Below are 10,000 nucleotides of genomic sequence, written 5' to 3'. Positions count from 1 at the left end.
TAAGCCTTTCAAAAGATTCGACCACGTGCCGAAAACTTTAGACTTCCGTGAGCTCTCCGGCTTGCACCGAGACCCGAAGTCGACGTGCTAAGCACCACGGGACCCCTTTCGCCTGCAGGTCCCGAGCCGCCTTTATTTGCTGTTACGAGCATCGTGTGCCCCATACCTGCGTGACGAGCACCGCAGGGCGGCAGAGCCATCGCACTTGGCCGGGTGGCAGAGGAGGACCAGACTATTCACAGATAGCGGCCCAACGACTCCCAGAGCCGGTCGTGCGGCGCGCGAGGTCTGCTGTCATCACAAGAGGCTTTAGGGAGTGCTCAGGCAAGGGTCAGCCCGCAGCCTTCCTGGCAACACCCAGGGGAACCAGGCCACTCGCGTCTCTCGCCTTCATTTTCGACACGAGCGCCTGCGGAGGGCCACCACCCCCTCCGATTGTCAAGAGACCTCCGCACCGGCCTCTGACTTACTCTCAGAATGGACGGAAAGAGCCGGGTAAGCCTTTGAAAAGATTCGACCACGTGCCGAAAACTTTAGACTTCCGTGAGCTCTCCGGCTTGCACCGAGACCCGAAGTCGACGTGCTTAGCACCACGGGACCCCTTTCGCCTGCAGGTCCCGAGCCGCCTTTTATTTTTGTTACGAGTATCGTGTTCCCCAAACCTGGGTGACGAGCACCGCAGGGCGGCAGAGCCATCGCGCTTGTCCGGGTGGCAGAGGAGGACCAGACTATTCACAAATAGCGGCCCAACGACTCCCAGAGCCGGTCGTGCGGCAGGCGAGGTCTGCTCTCATCACAAGAGGCTTTAGGGAGTGCTCAGGCAACGGTCAGCCCGCAGCCTTCTTGGCAACACCCAAGGGAACCAGGCCACTCGCGTCTCTCGCCTTCATTTTGGACACGAGCGCCTGTGGAGGGACGGCCGGAGTCAACGTGGGGTTTGCCCGCCCTCCAATAGTGTCAAAAGACCGCCGCACAAGTCTCTGACTGACTCTTAGAACAGACAGAAAGAGTTTGTCAAATCTGTCAAAAAATTGACAAAGTGTCAAAAATTCGACTTCCAAGAGCTCTCCGGCATGCACTCATACCTGTCATTAAAGTGCTATGCCCGTGGAACCGTTTTTCGGATGCCTTTCAGAACGGTCCCGCGCCGCCATTTTGTTCTAAAAATCGTGTTCCCATATATCTCCGGGTACCCCGCCAACCTCACTGCGGAAAAACTACAAGTGGCACTGAATGGGTCTGAATTCCAAATTTGACTGCATCGGTCTGGAACTCGGTCCGGTCAAAACCGTTTGGATTTTTCTCGGTCCGGACTTCCGCGACAGACAAAGTTAAAGTTTTCGGGCTGCAGGCACAAAACGACAGCTGGCCATTTGCCGGGCTCAATTCACCCAATTCCTCCGGCACTTCGGAGCACATGTTCGGTGTAAGTTTGCGAATCTTTCCCGATGCTGCAGCATTTTCCTCCGCTGACACTTAGAATATTTTTCACACTTTGCTGAAAATTTTTCTAAGTGTTTTTTTCCAAGTTTTCCTGGTTACTGATTTCTTCTTTTTAAACATTTTTCTAAGTTTTTCTGGTTACTGATTTCTTCTTTTTAAACATTTTTCGCAGTTTGTCTGGTTACTGATTTCTTCTTTTTAAACATTTTTCGCCGTTTTTCTGGTTACTGATTTCTTCTTTTTAAACATTTTTCGCCGTTTTTCTGGTTACTGATTTCTTCTTTTTAAACATTTTTCTAAGTTTTTCTGGTTACTCATTTCTTCTTTTTAAACATTTTTCTAAGTTTTTCTGGTTACTGATTTCTTCTTTTTAAACATTTTTCTAAGTTTTTCTGGTTACTCATTTCTTCTTTTTAAACATTTTTCTAAGTTTTTCTGGTTACTCACTTCTTCTTTTTAAACATTTTTCTAAGTTTTTCTGGTTACTGATTTCTTCTTTTTAAACATTTTTCGCCGTTTTTCTGGTTACTGATTTCTTCTTTTTAAACATTTTTCTAAGTTTTTCTGGTTACTCATTTCTTCTTTTTAAACATTTTTCGCCGTTTTTCTGGTTACTGATTTCTTCTTTTTAAACATTTTTCTAAGTTTTTCTGGTTACTGATTTCTTCTTTTTAAACATTTTTCTAAGTTTTCCTGGTTACTCATTTCTTCTTTTTAAACATTTTTCTAAGTTTTCCTGGTTACTCATTTCTTCTTTTTAAACATTTTTCTAAGTTTTCCTGGTTACTGATTTCTTCTTTTTAAACATTTTTCGCAGTTTTTCTGGTTACTGATTTCTTCTTTTTAAACATTTTTCTAAGTTTTTCTGGTTACTGATTTCTTCTTTTTAAACATTTTTCTAAGTTTTTCTGGTTACTCACTTCTTCTTTTTAAACATTTTTCTAAGTTTTTCTGGTTACTCACTTCTTCTTTTGAAACATTTTTCTAAGTTTTTCTGGTTACTGATTTCTTCTTTTTAAACATTTTTCTAAGTTTTTCTGGTTACTGATTTCTTCATTTTAAACATTTTTCGCAGTTTGTCTGGTTACTGATTTCTTCTTTTTAAACATTTTTCGCCGTTTTTCTGGTTACTGATTTCTTCTTTTTAAACATTTTTCTAAGTTTTTCTGGTTACTCACTTCTTCTTTTTAAACATTTTTCTAAGTTTTTCTGGTTACTGATTTCTTCTTTTTAAACATTTTTCGCAGTTTTTCTGGTTACTGATTTCTTCTTTTTAAACATTTTTCTAAGTTTTCCTGGTTACTGATTTCTTCTTTTTAAACATTTTTCGCAGTTTTTCTGGTTACTGATTTCTTCTTTTTAAACATTTTTCTAAGTTTTTCTGGTTACTCACTTCTTCTTTTTAAACATTTTTCTAAGTTTTCCTGGTTACTGATTTCTTCTTTTTAAACATTTTTCGCAGTTTGTCTGGTTACTGATTTCTTCTTTTTAAACATTTTTCGCAGTTTTTCTGGTTACTGATTTCTTCTTTTTAAACATTTTTCTAAGTTTTTCTGGTTACTCACTTCTTCTTTTATAACATTTTTCTAAGTTTTCCTGGTTACTGATTTCTTCTTTTTAAACATTTTTCGCAGTTTGTCTGGTTACTGATTTCTTCTTTTTAAACATTTTTCGCAGTTTTTCTGGTTACTGATTTCTTCTTTTTAAACATTTTTCTAAGTTTTTCTGGTTACTCACTTCTTCTTTTATAACATTTTTCTAAGTTTTCCTGGTTACTGATTTCTTCTTTTTAAACATTTTTCTAAGTTTTCCTGGTTACTGATTTCTTCTTTTTAAACATTTTTCTAAGTTTTCCTGGTTACTGATTTCTTCTTTTTAAACATTTTTCTAAGTTTTTCTGGTTACTCATTTCTTCTTTTTAAACATTTTTCGCAGTTTTTCTGGTTACTGATTTCTTCTTTTTAAACATTTTCCTAAGTTTTCCTGGTTACTGATTTCTTCTTTTTAAACATTTTTCTAAGTTTTCCTGGTTACTCATTTCTTCTTTTTGATCATTTTTCTAAGTTTTCCTGGTTACTGATTTCTTCGTTTTGAACATTTTTCTAAGTTTTCCTGGTTACTCACTTCTTCTTTTCAAACATTTTTCATCGTTTTTCTGTTTACTCATTTAGCACTTTCAGGCACTTTCCGATCATTTCCTCGTTCCCGATTTCACCCTTTAAAACGCTTTCGGGCATTTCCCTAAGTTTTGCGGTTCACTCGTTTGGGACTCACTGACACCTTCTCTAGCTTCCCTGCTCACTTTTTTCGTACTGTTGAGAAAATTCGAACCCTTTCCTTAACTATGCCGGTTACTGACTTCACCGCTTCAGACCCTTGTCCCCGTAATGAAAGATACCATTTCCCACCGTGGGAAATGCACGAAAATCGGACTGAACACGGGGGAGGCTCCCCCCTCGAAGGCGAGACCGTCGGCAGAACCGCCGGGTCAAACCCGGCTGAGCTACCCGGCTTACAAGTCTCAAAGTCGGTATGAGCAGTCACGTCCACCCCCATTCCCTTTTGGACCACTTCCCACGGTTCCAAATGCATGAAAATCGGCCTGTACACGGGGGAGGCACCCGCCTCGAAGACGAGACCGTCGGCAGAACCGCCGGGTCAAACCCGGCTGAGCTACCCGGCTCGGAAGCGCCAAAGTCGGGTTGAGCAGTCACATTCACTCCCATCCCCTTTTGGGCAACTTCCCACGGTTGGAAATGCATGGAAATCGGACTGAACACGGGGGAGGCTCCCCCCTCGAAGGCGAGACCGTCGGCAGAACCGCCGGATCAAACCCGGCTGAGCTACCCGGCTTACAAGTCTCAAAGTCGGTATGAGCAGACACGTCCACCCCCATTCCCTTTTGGACCACTTCCCACGGTTCGAAATGCATGAAAATCGGCCTGTATACGGGGGAGGCACCCGCCTCGAAGACGAGACCGTCGGCAGAACCGCCGGGTCAAACCCGGCTGAGCTACCCGGCTCGGAAGCGCCAAAGTCGGGTTGAGCAGTCACATTCACTCCCATCCCCTTTTGGGCAACTTCCCACGGTTGGAAATGCATGGAAATCGGACTGAACACGGGGGAGGCTCCCCCCTCGAAGGCGAGACCGTCGGCAGAACCGCCGGATCAAACCCGGCTGAGCTACCCGGCTTACAAGTCTCAAAGTCGGTATGAGCAGACACGTCCACCCCCATTCCCTTTTGGACCACTTCCCACGGTTCGAAATGCATGAAAATCGGCCTGTATACGGGGGAGGCACCCGCCTCGAAGACGAGACCGTCGGCAGAACCGCCGGGTCAAACCCGGCCGGGCTACCCGGGTTAGAAGCCCTAGAGTCGGGTTGAGCAGTCACAATCACTCCCATCCCCTTTTGAACCTGTTCCCACCGTTGGAAATGCACGAAAATCGGCCTGTACACGGGGGAGGCTCCCCCCTCGAAGGCGAGACCGTCGGCAGAACCGCCGGGTCAAACCCGGCTGAGCTACCCGGCTTACAAGTCTCGAAGTCGGGTTGAGCAGTCACATTCACTCCCATCGACTTTTGGGCAACTTCCCACCGTTGCAAATGCATGAAAATCGGCCTGTACACGGGGGAGGCACCCGCCTCGAAGTCGAGACCGTCGGCAGAACCGCCGGGTCCAACCCGGCTGAGCTACCCGGCTTACAAGTCTCAAAGCCGGGTTGGGCAGTCACGTTCACCCCCATTCCCTTTTGGATCACTTCCCACGGTTCGAAATGCACGAAAACCGGCCTGTACACGGGGGAGGGTCCGCCCTCGAAGGCGAGACCGTCGGCAGAACCGCCGGGTCAAACCTGGCTGAGCTACCCGGCTTACAAGTCTCAAAGTCGGGTTGAGCAGTCACGTTCACTCCCATCGACTTTTAGACCACTTCCCACGGTTCGAAATGCACGAAAATCGGCCTGTACACGGGGGAGGCACCCGCCTCGAAGACGAGACCGTCGGCAGAACCGCCGGGTCAAACCCGGCCGAGCTACCCGGCTTAAAAGTCTCAAAGTCGGTATGAGCAGTCACATTCACCCCCATTCCCTTTTGGACCACTTCCCACGGTTGGAAATGCATGAAAATCGGCCTGGACACGGGGGAGGCTCCCCCCTCGATGACGAGACCGTCGGCAGAACCGCCGGAACAAACCCGGCTGAGCTACCCGGCTTACAAGTCTCAAAGTCGGTATGAGCAGACACGTCCACCCCCATTCCCTTTTGGACCACTTCCCACCGTTGGAAATGCACGAAAATCGGCCTGTACACGGGGGAGGCACCGGCCTCGAAGACGAGACCGTCGGCAGAACCGCCGGGTCAAACCCGGCTGAGCTACCCGGCTTACAAGTCTCAAAGTCGGGTTGAGCAGTCACATTCACTCCCATCGACTTTTGGGCAACTTCCCACGGTTCGAAATGCACAAGATTCGGCCTGAACACGGGGGACGCTCCCCCCTCGAAGGCGAGACCGTCGGCAGACCCGCCGGGTCAAACCCGGCTGAGCTACCCGGCTCGGAAGCGCCAAAGTCGGTATGAGCAGTCACGTTCACTCCCATCCCCTTTTGGACCGCTTCCCACGGTACGAAATGCATGAAAATCGGCCTGTACACGGGGGAGGCACCCGCCTCGAAGACGAGACCGTCGGCAGAACCGCCGGGTCAAACCCGGCTGAGCTACCCGGCTTACAAGTCTCAAAGTCGGGTTGAGCAGTCACATTCACTCCCATCGACTTTTGGGCAACTTCCCACGGTTCGAAATGCACAAAATTCGGCCTGAACACGGGGGACGCTCCCCCCTCGAAGGCGAGACCGTCGGCAGAACCGCCGGGTCAAACCCGGCTGAGCTACCCGGCTTAAAAGTCTCAAAGTCGGTATGAGCAGTCACATTCACCCCCATTCCCTTTTGGACCACTTCCCACGGTTGGAAATGCATGAAAATCGGCCTGGACACGGGGGAGGCTCCCCCCTCGATGACGAGACCGTCGGCAGAACCGCCGGAACAAACCCGGCTGAGCTACCCGGCTTACAAGTCTCAAAGTCGGTATGAGCAGACACGTCCACCCCCATTCCCTTTTGGACCACTTCCCACCGTTGGAAATGCACGAAAATCGGCCTGTACACGGGGGAGGCACCGGCCTCGAAGACGAGACCGTCGGCAGAACCGCCGGATCAAACCCGGCCGAGCTACCCGGGTTAGAAGCCTCAGAGTCGGGTTGAGCAGTCACGTCCACCCCCATTCCCTTTTGGACCACTTCCCACGGTTCGAAATGCACGAAAATCGGCCTGTACACGGGGGAGGGAGCCGCCTCGAAGACGAGACCGTCGGCAGAACCGCCGGTTCAAACCCGGCTGAGCTACCAGGCTCGGAAGCGCCAAAGTCGGGTTGAGCAGTCACATTCACTCCCATCCCCTTTTGGGCAACTTCCCACCGTTGCAAATGCATGAAAATCGGCCTGTACACGGGGGAGGGAGCCGCCTCGAAGACGAGACCGTCGGCAGAACCGCCGGATCAAACCCGGCTGAGCTACCAGGCTCGGAAGCGCCAAAGTCGGTATGAGCAGTCACATTCACTCCCATCCCCTTTTGGGCCACTTCCCACGGTTCGAAATGCACGAAAATCGGACTGAACACGGGGGAGGCTCCCCCCTCCAAAACGAGACCATCGGCAGAATCGACGGGTCAAACCCGGCCGAGCTACCCGGGTTAGAAGCCTCAAAGTCGGGTTGAGCAGTCACGTCCACCCCTATTCCCTTTTGGACCACTTCCCACGGTACGAAATGCATGAAAATCGGCCTGTACACGGGGGAGGCACCCGCCTCGAAGACGAGACCGTCGGCAGAACCGCCGGGTCAAACCCGGCTGAGCTACCCGGCTCGGAAGCGCCAAAGTCGGGTTGAGCAGTCACATTCACTCCCATCGACTTTTGGGCAACTTCCCACGGTTCGAAATGCACAAAATTCGGCCTGAACACGGGGGACGCTCCCCCCTCGAAGGCGAGACCGTCGGCAGAACCGCCGGGTCAAACCCGGCTGAGCTACCCGGGTCGGAAGCGCCAAGGTCGGTATGAGCAGTCACATTCACTCCCATCCCCTTTTGGACCGCTTCCCACGGTTTGAAATGCACGAAAATCGGCCTGTACACGGGGGAGGCTCCGCCCTCGAAGGCGAGACCGACGGCAGAACCGCCGGGTCAAACCCGGCCGGGCTACCCGGGTTAGAAGCCTCAGAGTCGGGTTGAGCAGTCACATTCACCCCCATCCCCTTTTGAACCTCTTCCCACCGTTGGAAATGCACGAAAATCGGCCTGTACACGGGGGAGGCGCCCCTCTCGAAGGCGAGACCGACGGCAGAACCGCCGGGTCAAACCCGGCCGAGCTACCCGGGTTAGAAGCCTCAGAGTCGGGTTGAGCAGTCACATTCACCCCCATCCCCTTATGAACCTCTTCCCACCGTTGGAAATGCACGAAAATCGGCCTGTACACGGGGGAGGCCCCCCTCTCGAAGACGAGACCGTCGGCAGACCCGCCGGATCAAACCCGGCCGAGCTACACGGCTTACAAGTCTCGATGTCGGTATGAGCAGTCACGTCCACCCCCATTCCCTTTTGGACCACTTCCCACGGTACGAAATGCATGAAAATCGGCCTGTACACGGGGGAGGCACCCGCCTCGAAGACGAGACCGTCGGCAGAACCGCCGGGTCAAACCCGGCTGAGCTACCCGGCTCGGAAGCGCCAAAGTCGGGTTGAGCAGTCACATTCACTCCCATCCCCTTTTGGGCCACTTCCCACGGTTCGAAATGCATGAAAATCGGCCTGTACACGGGGGACGCTCCCCCCTCGAAGGCGAGGCCGTCGGCAGAACCGCCGGGTCAAACCCGGCTGAGCTACCCGGGTTAGATGCCTCAAAGTCGGGTTGAGCAGTCACATTCACCCCCATCCCCTTTCGGCCCCCTTCCCACGGTTGGAAATGCATGAAAATCGGCCTGTACACGGTGGGCGCTCCCCCCTCGAAGGTGAGACCTTCGGCAGAACCGCCGGGTCAAATCCTGCCGAGCTACCCGCGTTAGAGGTCTCAATGTCGGCTTCAGCAGTCACATTCAATCCCATTCCCGTTTGGACCTCTTCCCGCCGATGGAAATGCACAAAATTCGGCCTGAACACGCGGGACGCTCCCCCCTCGAAGGCGAGACCGTCGCCAGAACCGCCGGGTCAAATCCGGCTGAGCTACCCGCGTTACAGGTCTCAAAGTCGGGTTGAGCAGTCACGTTCACCCCCATCCCCTTTCGGACCCCTTCCCACGGTTGGAAATGCATGAAAATCGGCCTGTACACGGTGGGCGCTCCCCCCTCGAAGGTGAGACCTTCGGCAGAACCGCCGGGTCAAATCCGGCCGAGCTACCCGCGTTAGAGGTCTCAATGTCGGCTTCAGCAGTCACATTCAATCCCATTCCCGTTTGGACCTCTTCCCGCCGATGGAAATGCACAAAATTCGGCCTGAACACGCGGGAGGCTCCCCCCTCGAAGGTGAGACCTTCGGCAGAACCGCCGGGTCAAATCCGGCCGAGCTACCCGCGTTAGAGGTCTCAATGTCGGCTTCAGCAGTCACATTCAATCCCATTCCCGTTTGGACCTCTTCCCGCCGATGGAAATGCACAAAATTCGGCCTGAACACGCGGGACGCTCCCCCCTCGAAGGCGAGACCGTCGCCAGAACCGCCGGGTCAAATCCGGCCGAGCTACCCGCGTTAGAGGTCTCAATGTCGGCTTCAGCAGTCACATTCAATCCCATTCCCTTTTGGAACACTTCCCGCCGTTAACAATGCACGATATTCGGCCTGAACACGCGGGACGCTCCCCCCTCGAAGGTGAGACCTTCGGCAGAACCGCCGGGTCAAATCCTGCCGAGCTACCCGCGTTAGAGGTCTCAATGTCGGCTTCAGCAGTCACATTCAATCCCATTCCCGTTTGGACCTCTTCCCGCCGATGGAAATGCACAAAATTCGGCCTGAACACGCGGGGCGCTCCCCCCTCGAAGGCGAGACCGTCGCCAGAACCGCCGGGTCAAATCCGGCTGAGCTACCCGCGTTACAGGTCTCAAAGTCGGCTTCAGCAGTCACATTCAATCCCATTCCCTTTTGGAACACTTCCCGCCGTTAACAATGCACGATATTCGGACTGAACACGGGGGCCGGTCCGCCCTCGAAGTCAACACCGTCCGCAGAACCGCCGGGGCAAATCCGGCTGAGCTACCCCGCCCCCGAACACTCAAAGTCCCTCTGAAGCCTTGCATTCGCCTCCTTGGAAAATTGACGTCAAACATTACCAAAATCGGGGGCACGAGCACTAAAGCTAAGTCTCACCCTTTCCCTATCCCTAACCAGGAACCGAACGCCCACCCTCAGCCTCACACCAACGCCGGTGCCACTCCAGACAGACACACCCTTCAAAACCACACCCATCCGGCCATGCAACTCAAAAAGGGTCCAAATTCAGAAACACCCCCTTCAAAAGGCACTCCAT

The sequence above is a fragment of the Chiloscyllium punctatum genome, unplaced genomic scaffold (assembly GCF_047496795.1).
Source record: "Chiloscyllium punctatum isolate Juve2018m unplaced genomic scaffold, sChiPun1.3 scaffold_442, whole genome shotgun sequence".
NCBI classification, from domain to species: Eukaryota; Metazoa; Chordata; class Chondrichthyes; order Orectolobiformes; family Hemiscylliidae; genus Chiloscyllium; species Chiloscyllium punctatum.
The sequence above is the reverse complement of the archived record's forward strand: the minus strand, read 5'-3'. Positions refer to the sequence as shown.